The sequence below is a fragment of the Chiloscyllium punctatum genome, chromosome 41 (genome assembly GCF_047496795.1).
Source record: "Chiloscyllium punctatum isolate Juve2018m chromosome 41, sChiPun1.3, whole genome shotgun sequence".
Lineage (NCBI taxonomy): Eukaryota > Metazoa > Chordata > Chondrichthyes > Orectolobiformes > Hemiscylliidae > Chiloscyllium > Chiloscyllium punctatum.
The window spans coordinates 65,248,034-65,264,235 of record NC_092779.1 but is presented as its reverse complement, the minus strand read 5'-3'; the positions used below and the strand labels follow the sequence as shown (position 1 = coordinate 65,264,235).

At 44.8% G+C, this 16,202-nt stretch overlaps 1 long non-coding RNA gene across 2 annotated transcripts in view; it reads left to right on the top strand.

The window, feature by feature from the left end:
- The first annotated feature begins 263 nt into the window (after positions 1-263).
- The window catches only part of LOC140465093 (uncharacterized), a 36,505-nt gene continuing 20,566 nt past the window's right edge, over positions 264-16,202 (top strand). Inside the window, exon 1 of one of the 2 annotated variants that reach the window (XR_011955093.1) lies at positions 264-366. This is a non-coding gene — a long non-coding RNA (uncharacterized lncRNA). Of the gene's footprint in view, positions 367-6,402; positions 6,490-16,202 lie in introns of those variants that run through there. The other variant, XR_011955094.1, reaches the window with a different exon arrangement.

Here is a 16,202-nt window from a genome sequence, read left to right as displayed (position 1 = left end):
TTGGCTTGTTTAGTGTTTTACTGTTACTTTCACAGACCTTTTGTAAGTTAATTTTCCTCTGCTGCCCAACCCCTGACAATGTGCTGCTCTCTCAACAGACTAAATTTTCCACAGTATCTTTGACAGTGAATAATTCTTTTTTTCAACAAAAGAGTGCATTTTCCTTCCATTTCTGACCATCAAATTCTGCAACATTCTCACTTCCTGTAATGCATTTAGCACTCCCTGAAATATCAACTATGTGTTTCTCTCTTCACAGACACCAGTGATTAATACCAGAGTCCCATTGCCTGTGGAGAGGGTGATGTTTGACTACCTTGTCTAGCTGCAGTTCGTGTGGTGAAGGTGCTCCCACAGTGTTCTTGGGTAAGAGATGTTACAGATTATTTACTCAGCGACAGTGAAGTGTTGACAATGTGTGTGCAAATCAAGAACAGTTTGTATTTTTATCATTTTTGTAATTTCACAGAAATTGAGAATTTCTGACATAAGGCCACAGATGGGGATATTAAGTCAGGTGATCAAAAATATTGCCAAATAAGCAGGTTTTCAGGAATACCTTAAAGGAGGAAAGCAAGTCTGAGAGGGTCAGGGTGGGAATTCCAGACTGTGTTGCCTTGGCAACTGTCAAAACAGCCAGACAGGTGAAGCAATGAATAAATGCATCTTTGGGAGTCTGAAAGAAAATGAGTTGTCGAGGTCTCTCAGGTTGTGTGGTGCAGGGAGACAGGGATGTTCACAGCCAGGAATTACATCAAGCGAGAGAATTTTAAATTGTTGCTTGTTAATAGGAGCCTTTTGATGGATCAACAAGTTTTGGTACAAGTGAGCACTCGGGCAGTAGGGTTTTAGATACTCTTGAGCTTATATGTAAGTTGAATGTGGGAGGCTGGCCAGGACTGTGTTTAGATAACGAAGTCTGGAGATAACACAAGGCTGGATGAGTATTTCAGTAAATGAGCTGAGACTAGGGTGGAGTTGGGTGATGTCACTGATGTAGAAACAGCAGTTTTGGAGTCGGGCTCCTCCTCATCACTCCCCCTCACCCATTCACAAATATTGTTCCCTGTCCTGTCTGTCTTTTCTGGTTATGTCCTTCTTTCCAATTCTGCTAAGAACTAATATTTGACCTCAAGGTTGTTGGAAAATCCTGCTCCATCTCCACTCTCCCTTTCCTTTCTGAATTCCTCATATGTGGTGTCCATCCAGGATCTATCTTTGTCCCCTCCTGTATCTCACCTACATACTGCCAGGAGGTGACATCGTATTGGTTTCCCATGTACACTGACGATGCCCAACTCTCTCTCCCTATCATCCCTCTCCATTACTCCACTGTTACTCATTCATCAAACTGCTTACCACTCAATTGGCTGCAATTTCCTCCACTGAAACACTGCAATGGTTAAACCCATTGCCTTCGGTTGCTATTACAAATTCCTTTCCCTTACTGCTGAGCCCCTCCCTCTTATTGGGAAATGCCTGAGGCAGAACATCACAATATTGCTCTCATATTCTGACCCCAAGGTGACCTTCTGATCAGACATCTACACAATTGCAAACACTAGGAACTCCAATCTCTAAAATGTTGTTTTTCTCCACCTCACCCCAGCTCCATTGCTCCTGAAACCATTTACCCATGTCTGTGTTGCATTAAAGTTGACAAATCAAAAACAGAACCCTTGATTCTGCAACTGACCCAGAGTCTGTTTCCAGGTTCCCTCATGATGGGACACATCCTGTCAGTATTTACCCTGTCATACCCCTTAATAAGCCTATCTGTTTCAATAAGATCCCCTCTCATTCTCCCCCAAATCCAATGAGTCAAGTCCCAACTTCTTCAGCCTTTTCTTAAAAGATAGTCCCTGCAAACCAGGGATCATCGCAGTCAATCTTCTCTAAATGCCTCCTATGAAGTGATGTATTTCCTTAAATAAAGGGACCAAAACTTCTCTCATTACTCCCTGTGTGGTCTCACTCGCACTATATAAAGTAGCTCTCAGGTATATACTCCAAACTCTTATATTGCAAATCCCCTGAAATCAGGAATAATATTCCATTCCCCTTCCTGATGACCCTGTTGTAACTGTGTGCTAGCTTTCTGTGTTTCCTGCAAAGTTACCCCCTGGTCCCTTTTGTGTTGCAGGTTTCAACAGTTTCCACCATTTAAATAGTCCTCTGTTCTTTTATTACCTCCTCCAAAATGAACAACTTCACATTATCCCAAGTTATGCTCCATTTACCAACTTGTCCACTTCTCCGAATCCCTCTCTGTAAACTGTTTATAACCCTTTTGGAAGTTTAGTGTTCTACATTTTCTAGGAGATTTCCCCCCTCATTCTTCTAAACCTTTCCAGGGAGCACCGGACAGTGGGAAGCATGCTGAGTTGCTGTCTTTTCAGAGAGACTCTTTGGAATGACTGGGAGGATCTTGCTGCCCTTTGGTCAGAATGGAGACAACTTGCCCATCAAGCTGCATGAGTCTTTCACCCCCCACGTCTTATTGATGAGGCACAGCGGCAGCACGGAAGGAAAGAAAAGGAAGCAAATCCTGCTCTCCACATCTCACTGACCCTTGGAACATTCTGTCCCATGTGTCAAAGATCTGCCCTGTTCAGTCACATGAAGTCCCAAGGTGGAACCTCATAAAACCCACACAGATTTCCCCCTGAACTGACTGCTGGTCTCCACAAGGGGTAATGTGTACAGTCATCCTGGACCAGGAGGAGGGGATGGTGTGAGTTTCTAACCTGAACTGACAGTGATAGATTTTATAAACTTGTATTACAGGATACTACAGGTGGATATTCAGATAGGAATCTCAGTAATTGTAACGCCAAACTCTGACTGAATTACTCCATTAATCAGGACCTGGATATTTGCACTGTGTGGGAGTATTTTGTTCCAGCTCAATTCCATTTTCTGCATAAAAATTCTCCTTTGAATCAAACCGTCCTGTCAATAGATCTCCCCAAAATCTTCAATATATGTCCAGTAATCCTTTTATGATGAGTTGATGAGTGTAAGGTTTAACATCCTGATGTATATGTTTTGTAAGCACTTATCTCTCAGCTCCCCTCAATTTCCTTTGCTACAAGGAGAACAATCTCAGTTTTCCCAAACCCCTGATTCCCCAATATCTGTTTGCTCTCTATAAGGCACACATCAGGATCGTGTTGGAACATTCTCCACTTGCCTGCATCAGTGCAGCCCTCAACAGTATTAAAGAAAGCGAACATCCTCCAGGACAAAGCACTGTGCCTCAGTGGTGTCCCATCCACCACCTTCAGCATTCCCTCTCTCCACCCCCGATGCACAGTGGCATCACTGTGTGAAAGGTAAAGTCAGTATTGTCCTACCAGACCATAGGGCTGCTCTCTCATTAGGGAGAGATGTCTGGTGGTGGTTTAACGTGAAGGTTACCAAAGCCCTGGCAAGGGGAGAGGTTGAGAATGAGAGTCCATCTATTATAGATGGATATTCTTGATATGTATTAACAACACCCATGTCCCTGCAACTAAAATCCCCCATTCCTTGAACCATCCTGGTAACTCTCCTGTGCCCCCTCTCAGGGACCCTGCCATCCTTCCCAATGTGTGGGCGATCTCTGGTTTGCACAGACCCAGCTGCTCTGTGTTCCTGTGGGTGATGTCATCATCGAACAACAGTTGCACTAAACCTCACTGTCTGTGAGGGTGGGAGACACAAATTCCGAAAACATTCGAGATGTATTTAGTGTGCACTTGCTATGCCATTATAGATGACACTTATCTATTTTCCAGTACTTGTGGAAGAGGATACTTCGGTGGTAGTTTTCTTTCTCACAGACCGGATGGACCACCAGAGCATTTTTCTGTTCTGTAGACCGCTGAGATGTTTATTATAGGAATATGACAGGCTCCATTGGACATCAGGTCAGAAAAGGTGATACTAGAATAGATGACACGTGATTGGTCGATATTTCTGGGAGGAAAATGAGACACAGAGGTTTAAGAGGAAATTCAGAAGCTCAGCGCAGGAATTGTAAAGGGCCATTATCAAGTGAGAAATAAACATTGGGCATCCTGAAAGCTGGAAATAACGAAAGGCACATATAGCAGAGCTTTGAGAGACTGGAGGGGATTAGACATGGGGAGGATAATGAAGCTGGAGGAGATGCAAGTTGGAAAGGATTGTGAGGAAGGAGGATGTTACAGAGATAGAGATATTTGTGATAGAGGTTTTTTTTATTTTGAGGCTGGAAAGGAATTATAGAGATGAGGAGGATTTGTAAGGCTGAATGAGGTGGCACTGATAGGGAGAGTTCCAAACATAGAGGAATTTACAGAGATAACGAGTCATAAAGTTACACAGCATCGACACAGACCCTGTGGTCCAACCAGTCCGTGTCGACCATAAATTCGAACTGAACGAATCGCACCTGCCTCCACTTGGTCCAAGTCCATCCGAGCATTCCCTCTTGATATACAGGTCCAAATGTTGTTTTCCTATTAGAATCCCATTCCCCTACCCTTTTGCTCTATATTTACACCTGACTAATTCACTCAACCCAATCATCCCTGAACACTATGGGCAATTGAGCACGGCCAGTTCACCTACCCTATACATCTGTGGATTGTGGGAGGAAACGGCAGCACCTGGAGGAACCCACACTGACATGGGGAAGAATATGCAAACTCCACATGGACAGTCACCCAAGACAGGAATTGAGCCTGTGTCCCTGGCGCTGAGAGGTAGCAGTGCTAACCGTTGAGCCACTGTGCCACCCTGCAATTGTAATTGCATTCATAGCTACCACGTCCTCTGCATGTTTATTCCACATGTGAACCACTCTTTGTGTAAAAACAAAAAATAAAATCCAGAACTTCTTTTGAAAGCCTTACTTTTTAACGTGAGAAAAGGATGTCCCCAATCTTGAATTGCGCCCCCTCCTGGAAAGGGCACCTGCTGTTCACATTACCGAAACTCTTCAGGATTTTATAAACTTCTAATAAGGTCACCCCTCAGCCTCCTGTGCTCCAGTGAAAAAGGACCCAGCCTATCCAGACTCTGCTTATAACTCAAACCATCCATTCCCATCACCATCCTGGTAGATCTCTTCTGAACCTGCTCCGAATTAATAATATCCTTCCTATAACAACACAACCAGAACTAGAGACAGTATTCCAGAAGAGGCCTCCCCAACATCCTACACAACCTCAACATAACGTCCCAACTCCTATATTCAAAGATCTGAGCAATGAAGGCAAATGTGCTAAAGCCCTTCTGAACCACCCTGTCTGCATGTGACACATAGTTCAAAGATCTGAACCCCTCGGTCTCTTTGTTCCATATCACTATCCGAGGCCCAACTTTTAATCAGGGTAAGTCCAGCCTTCGTTTGTTTTATCAAGATGTAATATTTTGCATTTACTCCAATCCAAAAATCACAAACATCCTTCGAGTATGAAGGCAAGAGGAGTATACTTAAGAGTAAAATCAGTAAGGCAAAAAGGGGACAGGACACCGCTTTGGCGAATAGGGAAAGGGTTTTTACAAATACATTAAGAGCAAATGGGTCACTAGAGAGAGAATAGGCCACCTCAACGATCAGCAAGGCAGCCTATGTGTGAAGACACAGGAGATGGGGTTGTTGGGGGGGATACTAAACGAGTGGCATCAGTTTTTACTGTGGAGAAGGACAGATTTGTGGGGGTTGTCAAGATTAGAGATCGTGAGGGTGGGTGATGAGACGGGAGGCGATTGGAGGATGTTACAGAGATTGAGATGTTTGTGATACCAGAGATAGTGATAGTTCTGAGGCAAGAGAGGATTTCTAGAGATAAGAAAGAGTTTCGTCTGGATGAGGTGACAGTGATATGGGGAGTTGTGACGATGGAGGAATTCACAGTCGTAGCGAGAGTTAGTCATAATTTTATACAGCACAGTAACAGACCCTGTGGTTAAACCACTCCGTGTCGACCATAATTCCCAACTAATCTAATCGCCCCTCCCTCCGCTTGGTCCACATTCATCCAAACATTTCCTATTTATGTACTTGTCTAAATGTCTTTTATACATTGTAATTGTATTCACAGCTGCCTCTTTTTCTGGGGGGTCACTTCACACATGTAAAAGTAAAAACAAATCCCCAATTTATTTTTTAAACCTTTCTCATCTATTTTAAAATTGTATGCACCCAGGTCTTGAATCCCCCCTCTCCCCCTTATGTACACGCTTTATGGTTTTATAAACCTCTAAGGTCATCCCTCAACCTCCTACGCTGTGGTGAAAAAGCATCCCAGCCTATTCAGCTTCTCCTTGTGACACAATCCCTCCATTCATGGCAACATCCCGGTTAGTCTCTTCCGAATCCGCTCCAATTTAATAATATACTTCCTGTAACAGCACAACCAGAACTGGACACAATATTCCAGAAGAGGCCTCCCCAGCATCCTGTACAGCCTCAACCTAAATTCCCAACTCCGGTACTCAGAGGTCTGAGCAATGAAGGTAAGTGTGCTAACCACCTTCTTAACCACCCTGTCTACATGTGACACAGACTAAGAAGACCTGAACTCCTCGGTCTCTTTGTTCCATATCACTACTCAAAGCCTTACTTTTAATGAGTGTAACTCCTGCCCTTGTTTGTTTTATCAAGATGCAATATTTTGCAACAGTATTTACTGTGGAGAAAGACACGGGAGATGTAGAATGTGGGGAAATAAATGGTGACATCTTGAAAAATGTCCATACTGCAGAGTAGTGGATGTCTGGAAACGCATAAAGGTGGATCAATCTCCAGGCTTTGATCAGGTGTTCCCAAAAATTCTGTGGGAAGCGAGGGAAGTGATTTCTGGGCCTCTTGCTGAGATTTTTGTATTATTGATAGTCACAGCTGAGGTGCCAGAAGACTGCGGGTTGGTTAATACGGCGCTACTATTTGACGAAGGCGGTTTGGACAAGCTCGGGAACTACAGACGCTGTGCTCGACTAGGTGTTGGAGGGAGCCCTGAGCGACAGGATTTGCGTGTATTTGGAAAAGCACAGCCTGATTAGGGATAGTCAGCATAACTTTCTGCATGGGAAATCATGTGTCACATACTCGATCTGGTTTTTAAGAAGTAACAAAGAGGATTGAGGAGGGAAGAGCAGTAGATGTGATCTGTATGGACTTCAGTAAGGCGTTCGACAAGGTTCCCCATGTGAGACTGGTTAGCAAGGTTAGATCGCACGGAAGTAGCCATCTGGATATAGAACTGGCTCAAAGGCAGAAGACAGAGGGTGGTGGTGATGGATGATTATTTTTCAGACTGGAGGCCTGTGACTAGTGGAATGCCACAAGGATTGGTGCTGGGTCCACTACCTCTCATCATTTATATAAATGATTTGGATATGAACACAGGAGGTATAGTTAGTAAGTTTGTAGATGGCACCAAATTGGAGGTGTAGTGGACAGTGAAGAAGGCTACCTCAGATTTCAATGGGATTTTGATCAGATGGGCAAATGTTCTGAGGAGTGGCAGATGGAGTTCAATTCAGATAAGTGCGAGGTGCTGCATTTTGGAAAAGCAAAGCTTAGCAGGACTGATACATATCATGGTCAGGTCCTGGGGAGTGTTGCTGAACAAAGAGACCTTGTTGTGCAGGTTCACAGCTCCTTGAAAGGAGAGGTGCAGGTAGATAGGATAGTGAAGGTGTTTGGTATGATTTCCTTTATTGGTCAGAGTATTGAGTAAGAGAGTTGGGAGGTCATGTTGCAGCTGTTGAGAACATTGGTTTGGCCACTCTTGCAATAATGTGCGCAATTCTGTTCTCCACCTATCAGAAGGATGTTGTGTAACTTAAAAGGTTCACAAAAGATTTATCAGGATATTGCCAGGGTTGGAGGGTTTGAGATATAGGGAGAGGCTGTACAGGCTGGGGCTGTTTTCCCTGGAGTGTCTGAGTCTAAGGAGTGGTCTCAGAGGTTTATAAAATCATGAGCATGGATCGGATAGCTAGACAAGGTATTTTCACTGGAGTGGGGGAGTCTAGAACTAGAGGGTACAGATTTAGCGTGAGAGGGGAATGATGTTAAAGGGGCCTAAGGGGCAACTTTTTCATGCGACGGTGTTGTGTTTATGGAATGAGCTGCCAGAGGGAGTTGTGAAGGCTGCTACAATTGCAACATTTATTAGGCATCTGGATGGGTATATGAATAGGAAGGGTTTAGAGGGATATCGACCAAGTGCTGGTAAATGGGACGAGATTAGGTTCGGATATCTGGTCAGCATGGACGAGTTTGACTGAAGGGTCTGTTTCCGTGCTGTATGTCTGTGACTCGCAGCTGGGGATCAGCTTAGTGGGTTTCAGTCTCTTAAAAGGTAAATCTTACTCTGCTTTACTTTTTAAAATCCGCAACATTCAGTACGGTGAGTGTTTACTAGTTTAAGTGCCTCTGTTATGATCTTTTGGTTGAATGTTTTAAATATAAAATACAGGTTCTAATGTATTCGAGATTAGTCTTTTGTAAAGCTGTAAGACTCTGCCTTTTCTGGGACTACAGATTAAGGTGCAGAGATGGCCATTCGTACAGTGATGTGCACTTCCTGGAGGAGAGTAGGGGGAGTTTGAATGATCCTGATGATAGCCTGCTGGAAGTGATGCAAATCCTCTTGGATCACATGGAGTAGTGCTTAATAGTAATGAAGAATTTACAAGAGTCAGGATGTGTAATAAGTGGCAGTCTCAGGCCGGAAAACTGCAGATACAGTCAGGTAGATGGGTTACCTCTGGGAAAGGTAGTAGAGGGAGGTAGGTAGAGCATGAGTCTCCTATGGAGAAAGTGAGGACTGCAGGTGCTGGAGAACAGAGCTGAAAAGTGTGTTGCTAGAAAAGCGCAGCAGGTCAGGCAACATCAAAGGAGCAGAAGAATCGACGTTTCGGGCATAATAAGGGCTTATGCCCGAAGCGTCGATTTTCCTGCTCCTTTAATGCTGCGCTTTTCCAGCAACACATTTTTTCAGCCATGAGTCTCCTGTGGCTATCCCCATCTCAAACAAGTTTACTGTTTTGGATAATGTAGGTTGTCATAGACTTTCAGGGAATGTTACACTGACAGCCAAGTTACTGGTACTGAGATTGACTCCACTATAATGAGAGGGATATCAGATTTCAAACGCTCAAGGATGATAAGGGACTTTCTAGTTGGGCACAGACTGCTGTTTCTGCAGCTGACAGTGAGACATCAGAATGGGGTGGTACCACCCTGGTGCCAGGGTCAAGGATGTTTCGGACAGGTAGCAGAATATTCTCAAATAAAAGAATGACCAGTGGGAGGTCATTGTACATTGGTACCAATGACAAAGGGAGGGGAAAAGATAAAGTCCTGATGAGAGAATATAGCAGATTAGCCTAGAATATAATAAACCAGGTCCTCGGTCATAATATGTGGATTACTCCAGGTGCTACATGCTCGAGAGAGTAGGAAGAGCAGGATGGAGGAGATGAATGATTGGCTAAGGAGCTGGTGTAGGGCAGAAGGATTCACATCTTTTGATCATTGTAATCTTCTCTTGAGTAGAGTTGATGTGCATAAGAAGGATGGATTGTACCTGAATTGGAAGGTGTCTGATATCCAGGCAGGGAGATTTGCTCGTACTACTCAGGAGTCAGTAAACCAGTGAGGGAGTGTGGGTAAACTCAAAGAGATGGTGAGAAAAGAGGTAAGTCTGAGGCTGGTACAGTTCAGAAGTCAGACAGTCAAGGGAGGCAAGGGCAAGGCACAGAACCAGGTAGAACTGACAAGTTACACTGCATTTACTTCAATGCAAGAGGCCTGACAGGGAAGGCAGATGGGCTCAGGGTATGGTTTTGAACGTGGCACTGGGATATCATGGGTATTACAGAAACGTTGCTCAGAGATGGGTAGGACTGGCAGCGTAATGTTCCCGGGTATCGATGCAAGAGGAAGGATAGGAAGGGGGACATGAGAGGGGGCGGAGTGGCCTTATTGATTAGGGGTAGCATTACAGTTGTGCTGAGGGAGGATATTCTGAGATTACGTCCAGCGAAGTTACTTAGGTTGACCTGGGAAATAAGAAAGGGATGATCACCTTGTTGTTATTACCTGCGTGGGTTTTGTCTATTTGCTGTGGTTTCCTCCCACTATCTAAAGATATGCAGGTTGGGTGGATATTCCAGGCTGAATTGCCCAGATTGTTCAGGGATGTGCAGGCTAGGTGGATTAGCCATGGGAAATGCAGCGTTACAGGTTTAAGGTCGGAGGGTTTGAGGGTCAGGGTGGGTGTGATGGGCTGAATGGCCTGCTTCCACACTCTCAGGATTCTCTGATAATTCTGCTAGTTTTAAAATAGTTACAGAAAATAATAAACCAGATCTAAACGGTGTTCTAAATTGGACAAAGGCGAATTTTGACGGTACAAGGCGAGAACGTTCAATATTTCTTTGCTATTCCCAGGTAAAGGGACAGCTGGAAAGTGGGAACATAAGAACAGAAGGAAGAGGAGCAGGAGTAGGCTACATGGCCCCTCGAGCCTGCTCTGCCATTCAATAAGATCAGGGCTGATCTTTTCATGGCCTCAGCTCCACTTTCCTGTTCTCTCACCATAACCCTCAATTCCTTTCCTGTTCATAAATCTACCTTTTGACCTAACGATAGTCAAGTTGATAACGTCAACTGCTACACTCAGCAGCAAATTCCACAGATTCACAGATTTATCTGAAGAAGTCCATCCTGAACTCAGTCCTATATCTGATATCCCCTTATTTTGACTCTCTGCTCCCTAGTTTGCTCCGTCCCCAGTGGAAATCACCTCCCTGCTTCTAGTTTATCTACTCCATTAATTATTTCAATTTTTTTCCTATCCAACCCCCCATTCTTCGAAATTCCAATGAGTATAGAACTAGTTTTCTCAATCTCTCCGCATATGTCAACCCTATGAAATCCTGACTCAAACTAGTGATCCTCCACTGCACCCTCTCCAGTGCCAGTACATCCTTCCTGAAGTAAGGAGACCAAACCTGTACACAGTATTCCAGGTGTGGCCTCCCCAGCACCCTGTACAGCTGCAGCATAACCATCCCTCGAGCAATGAAGGACAATATTCCCTTCACTGTCTTATTTACCTGCTGCACCTGCAAACCACCTTCCTCTGATTCATGCACAAGGACACCCAGCTCCCTCTGTACAGCAGACTGCTGCAAGTTTTCACCATTTCATCAGTTAACTGTTAGTCCGACCAAAATGGATGACTTCACATTTCCCAACATTGTCCTCCATCTGTTCGACCCTTACACACACACTTAACCTATCCGTATCCCTCTGCAGACTTTCATTGGCCTCTGCACACATTGCTCTACCACTCAGCTTAGTGTTGTCTATCTTTCATGAATCGATGCTGTGTCTGCTCTGAGACAATTTCTATCCAGATAGCTCACTATTTCTTCCTTGAGAGATCGAGCATTTCCCCCACTACAGAAGTTATGCTAACAGGTCCATTTTAAAATATTGGCATCACATTTGCAGCTATCTAATCTGTCAGAACCGTCCCAGAGTCCAGCACATTTTAGTGAATTATCACGAGTGTGTTTGCTATTTAGCCTCTTCCATCTGTTATAGTTCCCTGGGCTGCACTCCATCACAGCCAGACGACCCATCTACCTTTCAGCTGTTATCTTTCCCAATACCACCTCTTTACTGAGAATGATTGCTTCTCTGTCCTCATCTGCCATTGCATCCATAGGCCTGCAACAACGAGAGTACACAGACAGTATGTTCCTGTTAAGGCCAAGGCTGGTAGGTGTAGGGAATGCTGTCTGTCGAGAGAAATTGAGGGCCTGGTCAAGAAAATGAAGGAGGGATATGGCAGGTACAGACAGCTGGGTTTGCGTGAATCCCTCCAGGAGTAAAAGGGCAATAGGAGTAAAGTCGGGGGAAACCATGAGGACTAAAAGGGGACATGAGATAGCTTTGGGAAATAGGTTTAAGGAAGAACCCAAAGAGATTCGACAAATACACCTAGGACAAAAGAGTAACCAGGCAGAGATTAGGGACCCTCAAAGATCAGCAAGGCTGTCTGTGGAACCATCGGGGGTGGGAGGATTTCATGTCAGCTTTTACTTAGAGGATGTGGAAGTGAGACAGTTTGGAAAAATAAATAGGGAAAGCTTGACAAGTGTTCATATTACAGAGAATGAGGTACTGGATGTCTTAGAATACATAAAGCTGAATAAATCCCTGGGACCTGATCAGGTGTGTCCCAGAACTTTGTGGGAAGTTAGGGAAGTGATTGCCGGGCCCCTCGCTGAGATATTTGTATCACCAATAGCCACAGGTGAGGTGCTGTAAGACGGGCGCCATTATTTGAGAAAGGTGGTGAGGAAAGTCCAGGGAACAATACACCGGTGAGCCTGAAGACAGGCAAGTTGTTGGAAGGGCTTCTCAGAGACAGGATTTGGATGTAATTGGAAAGGCAAGAAATTATTAGGGATAGTCAGCATGGCTTTGTTCATGGAAATCACTAACTTGGTCTTCAGAAAGACGTTCAACAAGGTTCAACATAACAGACAGGTTAACAAATTATACAAAATTGGCTGGAAAATTGGAGGCAGAGGATAGTGGTGGACGGTTGCTTTTCGGACTGGAGACCTGTGCTGAGCAATATGGTGTAAGGATTGGGGTTGGGTCCACTGCTTTTCATCATTTATATAAATGATTTCTATGTGAATATACGAGCTATGATTAGTGACTTTACATAGACACCAAAATTGGAGATGCAGTGGACAGGGAAGAAAGTTACCTCCGAGTACAATGAGACTTCAATCAACTGGGCTGAGGAGTGGCAGATGGAGTGGAATTCAGATAAATGTGAGGTGCTGCATTTTGGAAAAACAAATCAGGGAAGCGCCTGGGGAGTGTTGCTGAACAAAGAGACGTTGAGGCGCAGGTTCATAGTTCTTTGAAAGTGGAATAGGCAGGGTGGTGAAGAAGGCGTTTGGTTAACTTGCCTTTATTGGTCTGTGCATTGAGGATAGGAGTTGCGACATTATTTTGCAGCTGTACAGGACATTGATTCAGCCATTTCTGGAATTCTGCTTTCAGTCCTGGTCTCCCTGCTATCGGAATGATATTATAAAACTTGAAAGGATTCAGAAAAGATGTGCAAAGATGTTTCCAGGGTTGAGGGTTTGACCCATACAGAGAGAGGCTGAATAGGCTCGGGCTGTTTTCACTGGAGCATCGGATACTGAGAGGTGACCTTCGAGTTTGATAAATGGTGAAGGACATGGTTAGGGTGAACGGCCAGGGTCTTATTGCCAGGTTAGGGGGAGTCCAAAACCAGAGAGCACCGACGGGAGGGGTGAGGGAAAAGATAGAAAGGCGATCTAAAGAGCAATGTTTTCAAGCTGAATATGGTATGGAATGAGCTGCCTGAGGAAGTGTGGAGGCTGGTACGATTACATTTAAAAGGCATCTGATTGGGTACGTGTTTAGGAAACTTTTAGAAGGATATGGGCCAAGTGTTGGCAAATGGGAGAAGATTAATTTAGGATATCTGGGCGGCATTGACGATTTGGACAGAAGTGTCTGTTTCTGTGCTGTGCATCTCTATGACACTAATAAATTAAAATTAAGATACATTTCTCTTTTATGGAGAGTAAGCAAAAGACCTGACAAGTCTCCTTGGAGCTGAGGAGCTTAAGCAGTGATTTCAACCAGAAACAGATTTGTTTCCAGGATGTTTAATTTACAGAGACACTGAGAAATTATTGTCACAATGTTTGGTAACTACCTTCAGGCAATTGGCAAATAATGCAGGTTAAAAACTCAGTAGGTTCTGAGCATCTGGAACAGTTTGAATCACAGCCGGATGCAGCTTTTGTTATTTGTCAAAACACATTTGGAATTTAACTATTTGAGGATAACTGTGGAGGGCGACTGGTAAATGGGAGTGGAGTAAGGGCAGATTGGCAGCATCTCCAGAGGAAGAAAGTACAGCCCCAATGGGCTGAATAGCCCCCAGCCCCTGTGCTCTGTGATACTGCCCCATTCACTGAATGATGAAGCTCATCCCAGGGCAGAGCCACAGTCATGTACTGCAAGGAAACAGACTCTTTAGTCAAACTCGTCCACACTGACCAGATATCCCAACCTAATCTAGTCCTATATGACAGCAGTTGGCCCATATCACTCTACGCCCTTCCTATTCATATACCCATCCAGCTGCCTTTCAAATGGTGACAGCTTGTATAGTTACACCACTTCCCTGACAGTAGATTCCATACACGCACATGAAAAAAGTTGCCCCTTGGGTCTCTTTTATATCATTCTCCTCTCACCTTAAACCTATGCCCCCTCGTTCTGGACTTCCTAACCCCAGGGAAAAGACCTTGTCTCTGTATCCCATCCACGCCCCTCATGATTTTATAAACCTCTGAGGTCACCCCTCAGCCTCCTACCACTCAAGTCACAATGGGACCTGGCTGATTGATGGCAGCTTCAGACCAATAGGGGAGTTGGTGTAATCCTCCTGCCAATGGGAGTGAATGAGGGGTGTGGCCAGCAGGCCAACACGTGACCATGAGCTGAGCAGGTGCAATGTCACTGTGAGGGGGGACCCAGTGAGTGTGAAGGGAGTGGGAGAGACAGCAGAGACTGGGAGAGAAATTGAGTTTGCGTACTGGGTAGGTTGATAAACACACGATGTAGGCTGCTGGACCTGAATTACCAACTCCCAGTAAATGAAAACCAAAGGAATTGCGGATGCTGTAAATCAGAAACAACAACCAGAAGATCCTGAAAATGCTCAGCAGGTCTGGCAGCATCTGTGAAGAGAAGTCAAAGTGAACATTTCTGATCCAATGACCCTTCGTCAGAACTGATGTTCCTGAGAAACAATGTTGGTTTATATGCAGAAGGTAGGGGTGAAGGTGTAAATGATAGGTGGTGATAGATTCCAAAGAACGCGATGGGAGCAGTTGGACAAAGGAGTGGATAACGATCTGGCTGGGGGAGGGTGAATAGCTGTTTATGGAGACTGTTCGTGACTAACCATAGGTAGTGTGTAATTGCAGGCGATGTAATAACAGGGCCTGGTCTATGGGATGGGGGCTAGGACACTAGTACGTAGGAGAATTAGGACCTAAAATTATGGAATCCAATATTGAGGCCAGAGGACTGAAGGGTCCTCAGGTACAAGATGAGGTGATGTTCTTCCAGCTTGTGTTAAAGTGTGGCGCTGGATGTGCACAGCAGGTCAGGGAGTATGCAAGGAGCAGGCGAATTGACATATTGGGCCTAAGCACTTCTTCAGTAATGTGAGGGTGGGGAAGAGGACAGATAATAGGATGGGTATGTAGGGCTGGTGGGAAGGTAGTTGGGAAGGCGATAGGAAAATGCAGGTGGGGGTAATGGTGAGAGGGTGGAGTGGATAATTGGGAAGGAAGATGGACAGATGGGACAGTTTGAGGGCGGTGCTGAGTTGGAGGGTTGGATCTGAGATAAGGTCGGGGAGAGGAGATGAGTAAATGTTGCCATGTTGTTGAAGGGTCGCTCCATCCCACCTATTATTTACTCTTTTACCCCTAACTCCTGCAGTCCAAAGACGTGTAGGTTCGTGAATTGGCCAAGCTAAATTTCCTGTCGTGTTCAGGGATGTGAAGGTGAGGTGCGTTGTTCAGGAGAAATTTAGAGTAATAGAGTAGTGGAATGAGATACTCTTCAGAGTGTCAATGTGGATTTGTTGGACCGAATGAGCTTCTTCCACACACTAGGGAGTCTAATTTTCCCAGCTGCCATCGGTTCTGAGGAAGGGTCACTGGACCCGGAATGGCCCTTGGTGTGTGCAGGAGCCAGAAACTGGGAAGGGGGAGGGGCAGCGGAAACCGGGAGAAAATGATTCAGTTTAGACTGGGAAGTTTTATTTACACGTCTGTACAGGGTGTTAGTCCTGAATTAGAAACTCTTGGTTCCATGTTTACAGCAAATGGGAAAACGGCTGTGGGCCTCAGTCAGTGATAGGTCCTGGGTTATGGCCGCCATTTTTATTGGGGGCACGGTACAGCAAGGTGCATGGACATGTCCTCTTCCTGGGTGGGGGAGGGGTGATTTGAAGACGAGCGTTTACACATCAGACACATACCAGAGAAATATTTGTCTTTCCAATTCATCCTGCACTGGCTGAAGTTTGTTTTGTGAATTCTTTTTATGGGATATTAAATGA